Source organism: Anomaloglossus baeobatrachus, chromosome 6 (assembly GCF_048569485.1).
Source record: "Anomaloglossus baeobatrachus isolate aAnoBae1 chromosome 6, aAnoBae1.hap1, whole genome shotgun sequence".
Taxonomy (NCBI): Eukaryota; Metazoa; Chordata; class Amphibia; order Anura; family Aromobatidae; genus Anomaloglossus; species Anomaloglossus baeobatrachus.
In genome coordinates this window covers 405,491,563-405,512,024 of record NC_134358.1, presented here as the reverse complement: position 1 = coordinate 405,512,024, position 20,462 = coordinate 405,491,563, and the positions used below count along the sequence as shown (strand labels likewise).

Sequence of the window (20,462 nt, the reverse complement as noted above, 5' to 3'; positions counted from 1 at the left end):
GACCTTGCCAAATTGATGATCCACCCGAAAGTCTGGAGAGTCTCCAGCGTAACATTCAGGCTGCGTTGTCATGCCTCGAGGGAGGGTGCTTTGACGAGTAGATCGTCCAAGTAAGGGATCACCGGGTGTCCCTGAGAGTGCAAGACTGCTACCACTGCTGCCATGACCTTGGTGAACACCCGTGGGGCTGTCGCCAGACCGAATGGCAGAGCTACGAACTGAAGATGGTCGTCTCCTATCACAAAACGTAGAAAACGTTGGTGCTCCGTAGCAATTGGCACGTGGAGATAGGCATCTTTGATGTCTGTTGAGGCAAGGAAGTCTCCTCGAGACATTGAGGTAATGACGGATCGGAGGGATTCCATCCGGAACCGCCTGGCGTTCGCATGCTTATTGAGCAGTTTTAGGTCCAGAACAGGACGGAAGGAGCCGTCCTTTTTTGGAGCCACAAAGAGATTGGAGTACAAACCCTCGCCCTCGTTCCTGAGGGGGGACAGGGATCACCACTCCTTCTGCTCTTAGAGCGTCCACCGCCTGCAGCAGGGCATCTGCTCGGTGGGGAGGTGGGGCCGTTCTGAAGAATGGAGTCGGAGGACGAGAACAGAACACTGTCCTGTGCACGTGAGCACAATGTCCGTCACCCACCGGTCTGTGACCTGTGGCAGCTAAATGTCGCCAAAGGCGGGGGAGTCTGCCATCAACCGCGGATGCGGAGAGAGAGAGAGAGCTGAGAGTCATGAGGAGACCGCCTTGGTAGCGGTTCCTCCGGCTGCCTTCCTTGGGCGTGATTGAGCCCGGCCGGAATCTGAGCCCGTCTGAGGTTTTGTAGCCCTTTTGCACGAGGACAATTGGGACCTGCCCGAGCTTGGGAAGGACCGAAACCTCGACTGTACTTTTAGGACAGCATTAATAGGGTAAGTCGCAGTGCAGACATTGCGGAGTTACGGACGCCTCTGCGGTACAGATGTACATGTGCTCAAGGCCAGCTGCGCAAGAACAGCTGAAAAGGTTAGGTTGCCTATACGGCTGTGAATGCCGGAGCAACCGACACGCCGATAGCCTCCTAGACAGATTTCAACCAGAGTCCATCTGTCTGTGAATGGCATCTTTAAGTGAAGCCCCATCTCCAGTGCAACTATGGCTCTAGACGCAAGCCTGGAGATTGGAGAATCCACCTTTGGACCCTGGGTCCAGCGCTTGACCACGTCAGGGGAAAAGGGATAACGTGTATCTTAAAAAACGTTTGGAGAAGACGCTTATCTGGTAAGCGTGGTGTTTCTGGACTGCTTCTCTGAAGTCAGCGTGGCCAGAAAAATACTCAATATCCGTTTGAGATACTGAAAAGGGACTTCTCCTGCTGTGAAGCTGACTCCTCCACTGGGGGAGCTGAGGGAGAAAGATCCAACCTTCCATTGATGGACGCTATAGGATCATTCCGTATGGCGTTACCATCCGGTGTATCCGGATTGATAGCGATGTCAGGATCAAAGTCCTGGAGAGCCGCCTTATCATACAGAGAGTCCTCCTGGGACCCCCCCGTTCCAAATGAGGTTGGTCAGGAAGATTGCCCATGGCCTGTCTGGACTGCAAGTCTCTATCTTATGACAATATATCTGTCGAAACTGCAACTCCGTCCCTGTCCTTGGACAGGGATGACAGGTGGTTTCTTTGGCCACGACTAGTAGAGACCCCGGCAGACGAAGTGCTAGAGACCCCGGCAGACGAAGTGCTACAGGGGAGCATGCACACAATGGGACGGTGTCATGAACAGCATCCCATGTAGTAAAAACAGCACTGAAAATCTGTGTTGCTTTTTTGCCGCTGCCGACTAGCCATCTAGAAGTATATAGCCAAGATTGGTGACCGTACAGTGCAATGTATAGCATACAAGCATAAAGTACAAATGAACACTGCAGCACAAGCAATACAAGCAGCATAGAAGCCTGTGCCCTGGCACCTCTGCTCTTCTGCTGCTGTAGACTAGTCATCTAGGGGAATATAGCCCAGAAGAGTGACCATACAGTGCAATGTATAGCATACAAGCACAAGTACAAATGCACACTGCAGCCCATGCAATACAAGCAGCATAGAAAAAAACCTGTGCCCCAGCACCCTTGGTTTTCTGCTGCTGTAGTCTAGCCATTCCAGGAGAATATAGCTAAGACTAGCGACTGTACAGTGCAGTGTATAGCATACAAGCATAAACACAAATGAACACTTCAGTACGTGCAATACAAGCAGCCTAGAAAGCCTGTGCCTTAGCACACCTGCTTTCCTGCTGCTGATGTGTCGCTCTCCAAGCGGGCATATAGCGACCTATGCAGTTAAAATACACATGTACACACTGCAGTATATATTGGGGTCAGCACTATGTGTGCCGCTTACCGCCCGCCTATAAGCGGGTGTATGGTCGCCACCGTCCTGCCTGGTTGCCGAAAGTCCGAGCTCGGACTGCAGTAATGGCTGCCGGCGTCTTCCCCAGCTCGTGTGAGGAGGGGCGGGCCGTGGGCGTGCCCCAAGTCAGAGCGGGAATCCGGCGTCCGACAGTGTGCAGTGAGAGGGCTGGAGCATGTAAATAAGGCTCCAGCCCTCGGCGCTGCTGATTGCTCAGCGTCTGTCCCCTTCCCTGAGTGACAGGGAGGGGGCGGGAACGAAGCGGCACTAGGCCGCAGAAGCCGGGGACTGGATTTATAAGCGCCGCCGCCGTAAAAGCGCGGTCGGCGCCCAGTCCCCGGCGAACTACAAGTCCCAGCCGCGCCGCCGCTCCCGGAGCGTCCGGCGCGGTAGTTCCCAATACACAAAGTCACTCAGCAAAGCTGCAGTGACTGTAACCCTTTACTGTCCCCGGCGCACTAGCACACCCAGCAAGTCTGGAGTGTGCTGTGCCTGTGTGTACGGGGACACAGAGTACCTGTAATGGTGCAGGGCCATGTCCCTGAACGGTACTCCAGCTCCGTATCCAGCAGGTTCAAATGGGTCTGTGGATGGAGCCCGGCGTCAGAGCTTTGAGGCCGGCAGGATCCCACTTCCTCAGAGCCCCTCAGGGGGATGTGGAAGGAAAGCAGCATGTGGGCTCCAGCCTCCGTACCAGCAATAGGTACCTCAACCTTACAACACCATCAACGGGTGAGAAGGGAGCATGCTGGGGGCCCTATATGGGCCCTCTTTTCTTCCATCCGAAATAGTCAGCAGCTACTGCTGACTAAAATCTGTGGAGCTATGCATGGATGTCTGACCTCCTTCGCACAAAGCTTGAAAACTGGAGAACCCGTGATACCACGGGGGGGTATAGCCAGAAGGGGAGGGGCCTTGCACTTTTTAGTGTAGTGCTTTGTGTGGCCTCCGGAGGCAGTAGCTATACCCCAATCGTCTGGGTCTCCCAATAGAGCGCTGAAGAAAGAAAGCTGAGTGAAAACTTTGCTGAATCAGGCCAAAAGAGAGTCTCTGTTTTTCACCATATTGGAATATTTTATAGCCATCCTGTCCTCTAGAATCAAAATTAAAGGGGTATTCCCATCACCAAGATCCTATCCCAATATGTAGTAGGTGTAATAATAATAATAATAGCAAATGCCTCCAATGTAGTGTAGTTCTGATTCACTGTGTCACTTACCTCATGTTCAGGGCATTGCAGGGACTTAGGTATTCATCATTCCAACCACACATACAGTCAGCTAGTTGCTTGTGGTCATAACCATGGATACCTAACGTCCTGTAATGACCTGCACATGAGGTAAGTGACATAGTGAATCAAGAGAACTATTCTACATTTCTGATTGGAGATATTTTCTAATATTATTATTACTACACCTATTATATAATGGGATAGGATCTTAGAGATGGGAATACCCCTCTCAGGTAAAACACACTTTCATAATTCTTGGAAAGGGAACTAAAACAAACAAAAAAAACCCCCAGTATTTTACCCCTTAGGAACGAAGCTAGTTTTGTACTTAATGCCCAGGCCATTTTTTCCAATTCTGACCAGTGTCACTTTATGAGGTTATAACTCTGGAACGCTTCAACGGATCCTGGCGATTCTGAAATAGTTTTTTCGTGACATATTGTACTTTATGATAGTTATAAATTTAAAACGATATTTTTTGCTTTTATTTGTGGGGAAAAAAAAAAAAAAGAAGGGAATTTTGTTTACTTACCGTAAATTCCTTTTCTTCTAGCTCCAATTGGGAGACCCAGACACTTGGGTGTATAGCTTATGCCTCCGGAGGCAACACAAAGTATTACACTAAAAGTGTAAAGCCCCTCCCCTTCTGCCTATACACCCCCCGTGCATCACAGGCTCCTCAGTTTTGGTGCAAAAGCAAGAAGGAGGAAAAAATTATAAATTGGTTTAAAGTAAATTCAATCCGAAGGAATATCGGAGAACTGAAACCATTCAACATGAACAACATGTGTACACAAAGAACAACAGCCCGAAGGGAACAGGGGCGGGTGCTGGGTCTCCCAATTGGAGCTAGAAGAAAAGGAATTTACGGTAAGTAAACAAAATTCCCTTCTTCTTTGTCGCTCCATTGGGAGACCCAGACACTTGGGACGTCCAAAAGCAGTCCCTGGGTGGGTAAATAATACCTCATAATAGAGCCGTAAACGGCTCCGTCTTACAGGTGGGCAACCGCCGCCTGAAGGACTCGCCTACCTAGGCTGGCATCTGCCGAAGCATAGGTATGCACCTGATAGTGTTTCGTGAAAGTGTGCAGGCTCGACCAGGTAGCCGCCTGACACACCTGCTGAGCCGTAGCCTGGTGCCGCAAGGCCCAGGACGCCCCCACGGCCCTGGTAGAATGGGCCTTCAGCCCTGAGGGAACCGGAAGCCCAGAAGATCGGTAGGCTTCGAGAATTGGTTCCTTGATCCACCGAGCCAGGGTTGATTTGGAAGCCTGTGACCCTTTACGCTGGCCAGCGACAAGGACAAATAGTGCATCCGAGCGGCGCAGGGGCGCCGTACGAGAAATGTAGAGTCTGAGTGCTCTCACCAGATCTAACAAGTGCAAATCCCTTTCACATTGGTGAACTGGATGAGGACAAAAAGAGGGTAAGGAGATATCCTGATTGAGATGAAAGGGGGATACCACCTTAGGGAGAAATTCCGGAACCGGACGCAGAACCACCTTGTCCTGGTGAAACACCAGGAAAGGGGCTTTGCATGACAACGCTGCTAGCTCAGACACTCTCCGAAGTGATGTGACTGCTACTAGGAAGACCACTTTCTGCGATAGGCGTGAGAGAGAAATATCCCTCATTGGCTCGAACGGTGGTTTCTGAAGAGCCATCAGTACCCTGTTCAGATCCCAGGGTTCTAACGGACGCTTGTAAGGAGGGACGATGTGACAAACCCCCTGCAGGAACGTGCGTACCTGTGGAAGTCTGGCTAGGCGCTTCTGAAAAAACACAGAGAGCGCAGAGACTTGTCCCTTAAGGGAGCCGAGCGACAAACCCTTTTCCAATCCGGATTGAAGGAAGGAAAGAAAAGTGGGCAAGGCAAATGGCCAGGGAGTAAAACCCTGATCAGAGCACCAGGATAAGAATATCCTCCACGTCCTGTGGTAGATCTTGGCGGACGTTGGTTTCCTAGCCTGTCTCATAGTGGCAATGACCTCTTGAGATAACCCTGAAGACGCTAGGATCCAGGACTCAATGGCCACACAGTCAGGTTGAGGGCCGCAGAATTCAGATGGAAAAACGGCCCTTGAGACAGCAAGTCTGGTCGGTCTGGTAGTGCCCACGGTTGGCCCACCGTGAGATGCCACAGATCCGGGTACCACGACCTCCTCGGCCAGTCTGGAGCGACGAGGATGGCGCGGCGGCAGTCGGACCTGATCTTGCGTAACACTCTGGGCAACAGTGCCAGAGGAGGAAACACATAAGGGAGTTGAAACTGCGACCAATCCTGAACCAAGGCGTCTGCCGCCAGAGCTCTGTGATCTTGAGACCGTTGCCATGAGTGCCGGGACGCCATTAGGTCGACGTCCGGCATGCCCCAGCGGCAACAGATCTCCTGAAACACGTCCGGGTGAAGGGACCATTCCCCTGCGTCCATGCCCTGGCGACTGAGAAAGTCTGCTTCCCAGTTTTCTACGCCCGGAATGTGAACTGCGGATATGGTGGAGGCTGTGGCTTCCACCCACAGCAGAATCCGCCGGACTTCCTGGAAGGCTTGCCGACTGCGTGTCCCGCCTTGGTGGTTGATGTATGCCACCGCTGTGGAGTTGTCCGACTGAATTCGGATCTGTTTGCCTTCCAGCCACGGCTGGAACGCCTTTAGGGCAAGATACACTGCCCTTATCTCCAGAACATTGATCTGAAGGGAGGACTCTGTCTGAGTCCAAGTACCCTGAGCCCTGTGATGGAGAAAGACCGCTCCCCACCCTGACAGGCTCGCGTCCGTCGTGACCACCGCCCAGGATGGGGGCAGGAAGGATTTCCCCTTCGACAGAGAAGTGGGGAGAAGCCACCACTGAAGGGAAGCCTTGGCTGCCCGCGAAAGGGAGATGTTCCTGTCGAGGGACGTCGACTTCCTGTCCCATTTGCGGAGAATGTTCCATTGAAGTGGGCGCGGGTGAAACTGCGCAAAAGGAACTGCCTCCATTGCTGCTACCATCTTCCCTAGGAAGTGCATGAGGCGCCTCAGGGGGTGTGACTGGCCTTGAAGGAGAGATTGCACCCCTGTCTGTAGTGAACGCTGTTTGTTCAGCGGAAGCTTCACTATCGCTGAGAGGAGTATGAAACTCCATGCCAAGATATGTCAGTGATTGGGCCGGTGTCAGATTTGACTTTGGAAAATTGATGATCCACCCGAAACTCTGGAGAGTCTCCAGAGCAATGTTCAGGCTGTGTTGGCATGCCCCTTGAGAGGGTGCCTTGACAAGCAGATCGTCTAAGTAAGGGATCACCGAGTGTCCCTGAGAGTGTAGGATTGCCACCACTGTTGCCATAACCTTGGTGAAGACCCGTGGGGCTGTCGCCAGGCCAAAAGGCAGTGCCACGAACTGAAGGTGTTCGTCCCCTATGGCGAAACGCAGGAAGCGCTGATGCTCTGGTGCAATCGGTACGTGGAGATAAGCATCTTTGATGTTGATTGATGCCAGGAAATCTCCTTGGGACATTGAGGCGATGACGGAGCGGAGCGATTCCATCCGGAACCGCCTGGTTTTCACATGCTTGTTGAGCAGTTTTAGGTCCAGAACAGGACGGAAGGATCCGTCCTTTTTCGGCACCACGAACAAGTTGGAGTAAAAACCGTGACCCCGTTGCTGAAGAGGAACAGGGATCACCACTCCTTCCGCCTTCAGAGTGCACACCGCCTGCAGAAGAGCATCGGCTCTTTCGGGGGGCGGAGATGTTCTGAAGAAACGAGTTGGAGGACGAGAGCTGAACTCTATCCTGTAACCTTGAGATAGAATGTCTCTCACCCATCGGTCTTTTACCTGTGGCAGCCAGGCGACGCAAAAGCGGGAGAGCCTGCCACCGACCGAGGATGCGGTTTGAGGAGGCCGAAAGTCATGAGGAGGCCGCTTTGGGAGCGGTTCCTCCGGCGGTCTTTTTAGGACGTGACTTAGACCGCCATGAATCGGAGTTCCTCTGATCTTTCTGAGGCCTTTTGGACGAGGAGAATTGAGACCTGCCCGCGGTCCGAAAGGACCGAAACCTCGATTGTACCTTCCGTGGTTGAGGTCTGTTTGGTTTGGACTGGGGTAAGGATGAGTCCTTTCCCTTGGATTGTTTAATGATTTCATCCAATCGCTCGCCAAACAAGCGGTCGCCAGACAATGGCAAACCGGTTAAGAACTTTTTGGAAGCAGAGTCTGCCTTCCATTCACGTAGCCACATGGCCCTGCGGACTACCACCGAATTGGCGGATGCTACCGCCGTACGGCTCGCAGAGTCCAGGATAGCATTAATGGCGTAGGACGCAAACGCCGACGCCTGAGAGGTTAAGGACACCACTTGCGGGGCAGATGTACGTGTGACTGTATTAATCTGCGCCTGACAAGCTGAGATAGCTTGGAGTGCCCATACGGCTGCGAATGCTGGAGCAAAAGACGCGCCGATAGCTTCATAGATGGATTTCAACCATAGTTCCATCTGTCTGTCAGTGGCATCTTTGAGCGAAGCCCCATCTTCCACTGCAACTATGGATCTAGCCGCCAGTCTGGAGATTGGAGGATCCACCTTAGGACACTGAGTCCAGCCCTTGACAACATCAGGGGGGAAGGGATAACGTGTATCCTTAAGGCGCTTGGAAAAACGCTTGTCTGGACAGTCTCGGTTTTTCTGGACTGCCTCTCTGAAGTCAGAGTGATCCAGAAACGTACTCAATGTACGCTTGGGAAACCTGAAACGGAATTTCTCCTGAGAAGCTGACTCTTCAATTGTAGGAGCAGGGGGAGAAATATCCAACACCTGATTGATGGTCGCTATAAGGTCATTCACTACGGCGTCACCTTCAGGTGTATCAAGGTTGAGAGCGGCTTCAGGATCAGAATCCTGATCTGTTACCTCCGCTTCATCCTCCAGAGAGTCCTCCTGCTGAGACCCTGAACAGTGTGATGAGGTGGAGGGAATTTCCCAGCGACCCCGCTTGGGCGGCCTGGGACTGCGGTCCGTGTCAGAGACCTCATCCTGGGACCTATGGGTCACCCCAGGGGCACTTTGTTGTTCCAATTGAGGGGGACCAGGGGTCAAAGATTGAACAGAGCCCGGGGCCTGAATCACCGGTCTGGACTGTAAGGCTTCTAGTATTTTAGCAGACCATTTATCCATACTCTCAGACAGTTTGTCAGCAAAAGCTGCAAACTCCGTCCATGTCACCTGGATAGCAGTGGTAGCAGGTGGTTCCACCTGGGCCACCAGTAGCAGAGGCTCCGGCTGAGTAAGTGCCACAGGGGCCGAGCATTGCACACAATGAGGGTCAGTGGAACCTGCCGGTAGTATGGCTGCACATGAGGTACAGGTTGCAAAGTACGCCTGTGCTTTGGCACCCTTGCTTTTTGCAGACGACATGCTGTTGTCTCCTCTGAGAACAATCCAGGAGGGTATATAGCCAAAAATCAGCAGAGCGACCGTACAGTGCAAATGTATAGCCTATAAGCCTATATATATATATATATATATACACACTTCGGTACTCAGTGGGGCCAGCACCACAGGTGCTTCTTACCGACCGCTCAGAGCGGTTGTGTGATCACCAGATTCCCTGCCTGGGTCTCCCTGTGTTGTCTCTCCTCTCCAGCGTCTGAATCGCTGACAGGAATGGCTGCCGGCGTTCTGTGGGGAGGAGGGGACCGTGGGCGTGCCCAAGAAAGTGTGGGAATCTAGTGCCCCAGCATACTGAGTGAGGGGGGAGGAGGATACTAATGTATGCTCCAGCCCTCAGCGCTGACGATCTGTGCAGCGTCCCGCCCTTCCCCTGACTGGCAGGCCTGTGGGCGGGAATATGCGATACTAGGCCGCAGAAGCCGGGGATTAAAGTTATAAGCGCGGCCGGCAATAAGCGCGGCCGCGCGGTAGTCCCCGGCGCACTAACACACCCAGCAGTGCTGCAATGTGTATTGGCACAAGCGCTCCATGCGCGGTCCCCACGGGGACACAGAGTACCTCACAGTAGCAGGGCCTTGTCCCTGACGATACCCAGCTCCTATCCAGCAGATTCCCAGGGGCTGCGGAGGGAGCACGGTCCCAGTGCCTAGAGACCGATCAGGATCCCACTTCACCCAGAGCCCATTAAGGGATGGGGAAGGAAAACAGCATGTGGCTCCTGCCTGTGTACCCGCAATGGGTACCTCAACCTTAACAACACCGCCGACAAAGTGGGGTGAGAAGGGAGCATGCTGGGGGCCCTGTTATGGGCCCTCTTTTCTTCCATCCGACCTAGTCAGCAGCTGCTGCTGACTAAGCTGTGGAGCTATGCGTGGATGTCAGCCTCCTTCGCACAAAGCATAAAAACTGAGGAGCCCGTGATGCACGGGGGGTGTATAGGCAGAAGGGGAGGGGCTTTACACTTTTAGTGTAATACTTTGTGTGGCCTCCGGAGGCATAAGCTATACACCCAAGTGTCTGGGTCTCCCAATGGAGCGACAAAGAAAAAGAGAATTTTGTTACTTACCGTAAATTCTTTTTCTTATAGTTCCGTATTGGGAGACCCAGACCATGGGTGTTTAGCTTCTGCCTCCGGAGGACACACAAAGTACTACACTTAAAAGTGTAGCTCCTCCCTCTGAGCTTATACACCCCCTGGTAGCCAGTCCTAGCCAGTTTAGTGCAAAACCTGAAGGAGAATAGCCACCCACAAGTAGAACAGAGCAAGAGCCGGAACAACCGGAGACTCTGTCCACGACAACAGCCGGTGATAACACACGGAACAAGAAAATTGCCAACAGGCAACAGGGAGGGAGCTGGGTCTCCCAATACGGAACTATAAGAAAAAGAATATACGGTAAGTAACAAAATTTCTCTTTTTCTTTATCGTTCCTTTGGGAGACCCAGACCATGGGACGTTCCAAAGCTGTCCCTGGGTGGGAATAAACAGAAAAGAAGGGAATTTTGTTACTTACCGTAAATTCCTTTTCTTCTAGCTCTTATTGGGAGACCCAGACGATTGGGGTATAGCTACTGCCTCCGGAGGCCACACAAAGCACTACACTAAAAAGTGCAAGGCCCCTCCCCTTCTGGCTATACCCCCCCGTGGTATCACGGGTTCTCCAGTTTTAGTGCCAAAGCAAGAAGGAGGAAAGCCAATAACTGGTTTAAACAAATTAACTCCGAGTAACATCGGAGAACTGAAAAACCGTTCAACATGAACAACATGTGTACCCGCAAACAACAAAAAACATCCCGAAGGACAACAGGGCGGGTGCTGGGTCTCCCAATAAGAGCTAGAAGAAAAGGAATTTACGGTAAGTAACAAAATTCCCTTCTTCAGCGCTCTATTGGGAGACCCAGACGATTGGGACGTCCAAAAGCTGTCCCTGGGTGGGTAAAGAAATACCTCATGTTAGGGCTGCAAAACAGCCCTCCCCTACGGGGGTGTCACTGCCGCCTGCAGGACTCTTCTACCTAAGCTGGCATCCGCCGAAGCATAGGTATGCACCTGATAATGCTTGGTGAAAGTGTGCAGACTGGACCAGGTAGCTGCCTGGTACACTTGTTGAGCCGAAGCCTGGTGTCGTAATGCCCAGGACGCACCCACGGCTCTGGTTGAGTGGGCTTTTAGCCCTGAAGGAACCGGAAGCCCCGCAGAACGGTAGGCCTCTAGAATTGGTTCTTTGATCCATCGAGCCAGGGTGGCTTTAGAAGCCTGCAACCCCTTGCGCGGACCAGCGACAAGGACAAAAAGTGCATCGGAACGGCGCATGGGCGCCGTGCGGGAAATGTAGAGTCTGAGTGCTCTCACCAGATCTAACAAACGTAAGTCCTTTTCATACCGGTGAACCGGATGAGGACAAAAGGAAGGCAAGGATATATCCTGATTAAGATGAAATGAGGATACGACCTTAGGGAGAAACTCCGGAATGGGGCGCAGCACTACCTTGTCCTGGTGGAACACCAGGAAGGGAGCCTTGGATGACAGAGCTGCCAGCTCAGACACTCGCCGAAGCGATGGGATCGCAACGAGAAACGCCACCTTCTGTGACAGGCGAGAAAGGAAACTTCCTTCAGAGGCTCGAAAGGCGGCTTCTGGAGAGCAACTAATACCCTGTTGAGATCCCATGGATCTAACGGCCGCTTGTACGGGGGTACGATATGACAGACCCCCTGTAGGAACGTGCGCACCTTAGAAAGACGTGCTAGACGCTTCTGAAAAAACACGGATAGTGCCGAGACTTCCCCCTCAAGGAAGCCGAGCGACAAGCCCTTTTCTAACCCCGATTGCAGGAAGGAAAGAAAAGTAGGCAATGCAAATGGCCAGGGAGACACTCCCTGAGCCGAGCACCAAGTTAAGAAAATCTTCCACGTTCTGTGGTAGATCTTAGCAGAGGTGGACTTCCTAGCCTGTTTCATGGTGGCAACGACCCCTTGGGATAATCCTGAAGACGCTAGGATCCAGGACTCAATGGCCACACAGTCAGGTTCAGGGCCGCAGAATTCCGATGGAAAAACGGCCCTTGGGACAGTAAGTCTGGCCAGCCTGGTAGTGACCACGGTCGGCCGACCGTGAGATGCCACAGATCCGGGTACCACGATCTCCTCGGCCAGTCTGGGGCGACGAGTATGACGCGGCTGCAATCGGATCTGATTTTTTGCGCAGTACTCTGGGCAAGAGTTCCAGAGGTGGAAACACATATGTGAGCCGGAACTGCGACCAATCTTGCACTAAGGCGTCTGCCGCCAGAGCTCTGTGATCGCGCGATCGTGCCATAAATGCCGGGACCTTGTTGTTGTGCCGAGACGCCATTAGGTCGACGTCCGGCACCCCCCAGCGGCGACAGATTTCCTGAAACACGTCCGGGTGAAGGGACCATTCCCCTGCGTCCATACCCTGGCGACTGAGGAAGTCTGCTTCCCAGTTTTCTACGCCCGGGATGTGAACTGCGGATATGGTGGATGCTGTGTCCTCCACCCACATGAGGATTCGCCGGACTTCCTGGAAGGCTTGCCGACTGCGCGTCCCTCCTTGGTGGTTGATGTATGCCACCGCTGTGGAGTTGTCCGACTGGATTCGGATCTGCTCTCTTTCTAGCCACTGCTGGAAAGCTAGTAGGGTAAGATACCCTGCCCCGATTTCCAGAACATTGATCTGAAGGGTGGACTCCTGCTGAGTCCACGTCCCCTGAGCCCTGTGGCGGAGACAAACTGCTCCCCACCCTGACAGACTCGTATCTGTCGTGACCACTGCCCAGGATGGGGGTAGGAAGGATCTTCACTGTGACAATGAGGTGGGAATAAGCCACCATTGCAGAGAGTCCTTGGCCGTCTGGGAAAGGGAGACTTTCCTGTCCAGGGAGGTTGACTGCCCGTCCCATTGGCGGAGAATGTCCCCTTGCAGTTGGCGCAGATGAAACTGCGCAAAGGGAACTGCCTCCATGGCTGCCACCATCTTCCCTAGGAAGTGCATGAGGCGCCTTAAGGGGTGCGACTGGCCTTGAAGGAGAGACTGCACCTCTGTTTGCAGTGAACGCTGCTTGTTCAGCGGAAGCTTCACTATCGCTGATAGAGTGTGAACTCCATGCCGAGATACGTTAGTGATTGAGTCGTGACCGATTTGTTCTTGCCAAATTGATGATCCACCCGAAAGTCTGGAGAGTCTCCAGCGTAACATTCAGGCTGCGTTGTCATGCCTCGAGGGAGGGTGCTTTGACGAGTAGATCGTCCAAGTAAGGGATCACCGGGTGTCCCTGAGAGTGCAAGACTGCTACCACTGCTGCCATGACCTTGGTGAACACCCGTGGGGCTGTCGCCAGACCGAATGGCAGAGCTACGAACTGAAGATGGTCGTCTCCTATCACAAAACGTAGAAAACGTTGGTGCTCCGTAGCAATTGGCACGTGGAGATAGGCATCTTTGATGTCTGTTGAGGCAAGGAAGTCTCCTCGAGACATTGAGGTAATGACGGATCGGAGGGATTCCATCCGGAACCGCCTGGCGTTCGCATGCTTATTGAGCAGTTTTAGGTCCAGAACAGGACGGAAGGAGCCGTCCTTTTTTGGAGCCACAAAGAGATTGGAGTACAAACCCTCGCCCTCGTTCCTGAGGGGGGACAGGGATCACCACTCCTTCTGCTCTTAGAGCGTCCACCGCCTGCAGCAGGGCATCTGCTCGGTGGGGAGGTGGGGCCGTTCTGAAGAATGGAGTCGGAGGACGAGAACAGAACACTGTCCTGTGCACGTGAGCACAATGTCCGTCACCCACCGGTCTGTGACCTGTGGCAGCTAAATGTCGCCAAAGGCGGGGGAGTCTGCCATCAACCGCGGATGCGGAGAGAGAGAGAGAGCTGAGAGTCATGAGGAGACCGCCTTGGTAGCGGTTCCTCCGGCTGCCTTCCTTGGGCGTGATTGAGCCCGGCCGGAATCTGAGCCCGTCTGAGGTTTTGTAGCCCTTTTGCACGAGGACAATTGGGACCTGCCCGAGCTTGGGAAGGACCGAAACCTCGACTGTACTTTTAGGACAGCATTAATAGGGTAAGTCGCAGTGCAGACATTGCGGAGTTACGGACGCCTCTGCGGTACAGATGTACATGTGCTCAAGGCCAGCTGCGCAAGAACAGCTGAAAAGGTTAGGTTGCCTATACGGCTGTGAATGCCGGAGCAACCGACACGCCGATAGCCTCCTAGACAGATTTCAACCAGAGTCCATCTGTCTGTGAATGGCATCTTTAAGTGAAGCCCCATCTCCAGTGCAACTATGGCTCTAGACGCAAGCCTGGAGATTGGAGAATCCACCTTTGGACCCTGGGTCCAGCGCTTGACCACGTCAGGGGAAAAGGGATAACGTGTATCTTAAAAAACGTTTGGAGAAGACGCTTATCTGGTAAGCGTGGTGTTTCTGGACTGCTTCTCTGAAGTCAGCGTGGCCAGAAAAATACTCAATATCCGTTTGAGATACTGAAAAGGGACTTCTCCTGCTGTGAAGCTGACTCCTCCACTGGGGGAGCTGAGGGAGAAAGATCCAACCTTCCATTGATGGACGCTATAGGATCATTCCGTATGGCGTTACCATCCGGTGTATCCGGATTGATAGCGATGTCAGGATCAAAGTCCTGGAGAGCCGCCTTATCATACAGAGAGTCCTCCTGGGACCCCCCCGTTCCAAATGAGGTTGGTCAGGAAGATTGCCCATGGCCTGTCTGGACTGCAAGTCTCTATCTTATGACAATATATCTGTCGAAACTGCAACTCCGTCCCTGTCCTTGGACAGGGATGACAGGTGGTTTCTTTGGCCACGACTAGTAGAGACCCCGGCAGACGAAGTGCTAGAGACCCCGGCAGACGAAGTGCTACAGGGGAGCATGCACACAATGGGACGGTGTCATGAACAGCATCCCATGTAGTAAAAACAGCACTGAAAATCTGTGTTGCTTTTTTGCCGCTGCCGACTAGCCATCTAGAAGTATATAGCCAAGATTGGTGACCGTACAGTGCAATGTATAGCATACAAGCATAAAGTACAAATGAACACTGCAGCACAAGCAATACAAGCAGCATAGAAGCCTGTGCCCTGGCACCTCTGCTCTTCTGCTGCTGTAGACTAGTCATCTAGGGGAATATAGCCCAGAAGAGTGACCATACAGTGCAATGTATAGCATACAAGCACAAGTACAAATGCACACTGCAGCCCATGCAATACAAGCAGCATAGAAAAAAAAAAACCTGTGCCCCAGCACCCTTGGTTTTCTGCTGCTGTAGTCTAGCCATTCCAGGAGAATATAGCTAAGACTAGCGACTGTACAGTGCAGTGTATAGCATACAAGCATAAACACAAATGAACACTTCAGTACGTGCAATACAAGCAGCCTAGAAAGCCTGTGCCTTAGCACACCTGCTTTCCTGCTGCTGATGTGTCGCTCTCCAAGCGGGCATATAGCATCCTATGCAGTTAAAATACACATGTACACACTGCAGTATATCTTGGGGTCAGCACTATGTGTGCCGCTTACCGCCCGCCTATAAGCGGGTGTATGGTCGCCACCGTCCTGCCTGGTTGCCGAAAGTCCGAGCTCGGACTGCAGGAATGGCTGCCGGCGTCTTCCCCAGCTCGTGTGAGGAGGGGCGGGCCGTGGGCGTGCCCCAAGTCAGAGCGGGAATCCGGCGTCCGACAGTGTGCAGTGAGAGGGCTGGAGCATGTAAATAAGGCTCCAGCCCTCGGCGCTGCTGATTGCTCAGCGTCTGTCCCCTTCCCTGAGTGACAGGGAGGGGGCGGGAACGAAGCGGCACTAGGCCGCAGAAGCCGGGGACTGGATTTATAAGCGCCGCCGCCGTAAAAGCGCGGTCGGCGCCCAGTCCCCGGCGAACTACAAGTCCCAGCCGCGCCGCCGCTCCCGGAGCGTCCGGCGCGGTAGTTCCCAATACACAAAGTCACTCAGCAAAGCTGCAGTGACTGTAACCCTTTACTGTCCCCGGCGCACTAGCACACCCAGCAAGTCTGGAGTGTGCTGTGCCTGTGTGTACGGGGACACAGAGTACCTGTAATGGTGCAGGGCCATGTCCCTGAACGGTACTCCAGCTCCGTATCCAGCAGGTTCAAATGGGTCTGTGGATGGAGCCCGGCGTCAGAGCTTTGAGGCCGGCAGGATCCCACTTCCTCAGAGCCCCCCAGGGGGATGTGGAAGGAAAGCAGCATGTGGGCTCCAGCCTCCGTACCAGCAATAGGTACCTCAACCTTACAACACCATCAACGGGTGAGAAGGGAGCATGCTGGGGGCCCTATATGGGCCCTCTTTTCTTCCATCCGATATAGTCAGCAGCTACTGCTGACTAAAATCTGTGGAGCTATGCATGGATGTCTGACCTCCTTCGCACAAAGCTTGAAAACTGGAGAACCCGTGATACCACGGGGGGGTATAGCCAGAAGGGGAGGGGCCTTGCACTTTTTAGTGTAGTGCTTTGTGTGGCCTCCGGAGGCAGTAGCTATACCCCAATCGTCTGGGTCTCCCAATAGAGCGCTGAAGAAAACTAAGAAGTAGGCGGAGCCTAACTTCACAAGTGGGCGACAGCCGCCTGAAGGATGCGTCTGCCCAAGCTCGCATCTGCCGAAGCATGAGCATGCACTTGGTAGTGCTTCGAAAAGGTATGCAGGCTAGTCCAAGTGGCAGCCTGACAGACTTGTTGAGCCGTAGCCTGGTGCCTAAAAGCCCAAGAGGCACCGACAGCTCTGGTCGAGTGTGCTTTGATCCCCGGCGGGGGAGGCACCTGAGTACTCTGGTAGGCGTCCGAAATGGTCGATCTAATCCAACGGGCCAAGGTCGGCTTAGAAGCAGAGAGACCCTTGCGCCGCCCTTTGGTTAGCACAAAAACAGAGGTGCACCGCCTAAGCGCAGCGGTGCGAGACACATAGATCCGGAGAGCACGCACCAGATCTAGAGTATGCAGCACTTTCTCAAAGTGATGAACAGGGGCCGGACAGAAGGAAGGCAAGGAAATATCCTGGTTAAGGTGGAAGGGAGAGACCACCTTAGGAAAAAAGTCCGGGGTCGGACGGAGAACTACCTTTTCTTGGTGAAAAACCAAAAAAGGTGACTCCGAGGAGAGCGCAGCCAAATCAGAGACTCTCCTGAGAGAAGTTATGGCAACTAGAGAGGCCACCTTTTGAGAAAGACGATACAAAGAAACCTCCCTAAGAGGCTCAAAGGGGGGTTTCTGCAATACCGTGAGGACCAAGTTAAGGTCCCAGGGATCCAAGGGCCGCTGATAAGGCGGAATGATGTGAGACGCACCTTGCATGAAGGTGCGAACCTGAGCCAGCCGGGCGAGACGCCGCTGGAACAGCACTGATAGAGCTGAGACTTGTCCCATGAGAGAGTTGTGGGACAGTCCTAGCTGCAGACCGGACTGGAAAAAAGACAGAAGGGTCGGCAACGAAAATGGCCAAGGAGAATGGCCGGAAGAGCGACACCAGGACAGGAAAATTTTCCAAGTCCTGTGATAGATCTTGACGGAGGAAGACTTAAGGGCCCGAGTCATAGTGGAGAAGACTTCAGGAGGAATACCAGAAGCCGTCAAAATCCAGGACTCAAGAGCCACGCCATCAATTTGAGTGCCGCAGAATTCGGGCGGAAAAACGGACCTTGCGAGAGCAGGTCTGGACGGTCCGGAAGATGCCACGGCATCTCCACGGACAGTTGGAGCAGGTCCGGATACCAAGCTCGCCAGGGCCAGTCCGGTGCAATGAGGATGACTCGACGGCCCTCCATTCTGATCTTGCGCAGGACTCTGGGCAAGAGAGCTAGAGGGGGAAACACGTAGGACAGACGAAACTGGAACCAGTCTTGAACCAGAGCGTCCGCGGCGAAGGCCTGAAGATCGTGGGAGCGAGACACGTAAACCGGAACCTTGTTGTTGTGACGGGATGCCACTTGCGGCAGATTGACTGAAACACTGCCGGGTGCAGGGACCACTCGCCACCGTCCACGGATTGACGGCTGAGATAATCTGCCTCCCAGTTTTCTACGCCAGGGATGTGGACTGCGGATATGGTGGACTTGGAGTCCTCCGCCCATTGAAGAATGCGTTGGACCTCCAACATTGCCAGGCGGCTGCGTGTCCCGCCTTGGTGATTGATGTAGGCAACCGCTGTCGCGTTGTCTGACTGGACTTGAATGTGCCTCCCCGCCAACAGGTGGTGAAAGACTAGGAGAGCTAGAAGCACAGCTCTGGTTTCCAGCACATTGATTGAAAGGGCTGACTCGGATGGAGTCCAAGTGCCCTGTGCTCTGTGGTGGAGATGTACCGCTCCCCAGCCGGATAGGCTGGCATCCGTGGTGAGAATCACCCAGGACGGAGCCAGGACGGAGCGCCCTTGGGACAGGGAAAGGGGTCGAAGCCACCACTGAAGAGAGGTCCTGGTCCGTGGCGACAGAGCCACTAACCTCTGTAAGGAGGAAGGCCGCTTGTCCCAACAGCGGAGAATGTCCAGCTGCAGAGGACGCAGATGGAACTGGGCAAAGGGAACCGCCTCCATGGAAGCCACCATTTGACCCCGCACCTGCATCAGACGCCTGAGGGTATAACGGCGGGGCCTCAGGAGAGAGCGCACCGCTAGCCGGAGTGACAGCTGTTTGTCTAAGGGCAACTTCACAAGTGCCGGCAAAGTCTCGAACTGCATCCCTAGGTACGTGAGACTCTGGGTCGGAGTCAGAGTGGATTTGGGAAGATTGACAATCCACCCGAATTGGGCTAGGGTGGCGAGAGTGAGCGAAACACTCCGCTGACAGTCTGCGCTGGATGTACCCTTGACCAGAAGGTCGTCCAGATAAGGAAGCACTGCTAACCCCTGGAGGTGCAGGACCGCAATCACTGCCGCCATGACCTTGGTGAATACCCGAGGGGCCGTGGCTAACCCGAAGGGGAGAGCCACGAATTGGAAATGATCCTCTCCTATCGCAAAATGTAACCAATGCTGATGTGACACTGCGATTGGCACATGTAGATAGGCATCTCTGATTTCGATGGACGCCAGGAACTCCCCTTGGGTCATAGAGGCAATGACTGATCGCAGAGACTCCATGCGAAAATGCCGCACCCGGACATGCTTGTTGAGAAGCTTGAGATCCAGGATGGGCCGGAAGGTACCGTCCTTTTTTGGAACTAGGAAGAGATTTGAGTAAAAACCTCTGAACCGTTCCTGAGCGGGAACTGGGACAATCACTCCGTTTGCCTGCAAGGACACCACGGCCTGCGAGAAGGCGGCGGCCTTGGAGCAGGGGGGAGTTGAGAGAAAAAATCTGTTTGGAGGGCTGGAAGAGAATTCTATCCTGTAGCCGTGAGATATGATGTCTCTCACCCACTGATCGGAGACTTGCTTTAACCAAGTGTCGCCAAAGTGGGAGAGCCTGCCACCGACTAAGGACGTGGCTGGAGCGGGCCGAGAGTCATGAGGAAGCTGTCTTAGTGGCAGAACCTCCTGCGGATTTCTGCGGACGCGCTTTTGGGCGCCAGTTGGATGGAAGCGATCAGATGATGTGTCAGGTTCAAGGCCTGGTTCACATGAAACAGCAGCTGATTGTATAAACTGTTTTTATACAATCAGCTGATGCATCAGTGCAAAAAAAAAAAAAAAAAAAAAAGAAACCCTTCTGTGCAGTGTCGGACTGGCTACCGGAGGAATCTCCAGTAATGCCAGGCCTGGATTTAGGTACCTGCACTGCACTCCGGAGCTCTCACTTGAGCTCCAGAGTGCAGCCGAGACTGTACAGCGAGCGCCGAGTGACTGATTCCCCGGCACTTGTGATTCAGTTCATGGCAGCTGCAGACATCCCGGGCTAATCTCTGGTGCTCTCACCTGAACGCCGGAGATCACCGCGGCCTGTCTGCAGCTGTCATGAACTGACTGCAAGCGCCAGGGAATCAGTCACTCAGCGGTAAAATCCGGCGTCACCGCGAGACTTACGATCAGCTAATGCGTCAGGTGATCACCGCCAGGTCCTCACGGCCAGGTCATGCAGCTATCGTACGTGCCTGGGAGCCGGCACAAAGCCAGAGCGGGGGTGGCAGGACCGGGAGCTGACATGGCACCAGGAGTCTGCAGACAGGTGAGTGTGACATTTTTGTACTGTTCACTTTTGATTTAGCAGCCGCTTCCACCTCCTGCACGGGAGCTGACATGGCACCGGGCAGGAAATGGAAGCAGCGGTGGCGGTACTGGGAGGATTCACGCTTCTGTGTTTACTGACAGAAGGAATCTTCTTCCTGTACATGTCACTTTACTACCCACCCCTTGCATTTATAGCTACGTTTTTAGTAATAAAAACGCACTAAAACGCAGCTATATTTGCAATTTGCTGTTTTCATTGC

At 53.5% G+C, this 20,462-nt stretch overlaps 1 protein-coding gene across 1 annotated transcript in view; it reads right to left on the bottom strand.

Moving 5' to 3' along the window:
- The window catches only part of CDK13 (cyclin dependent kinase 13), a 116,302-nt gene that overhangs the window by 55,889 nt on the left and 39,951 nt on the right, over positions 1-20,462 (bottom strand). The window lies entirely within an intron of this gene.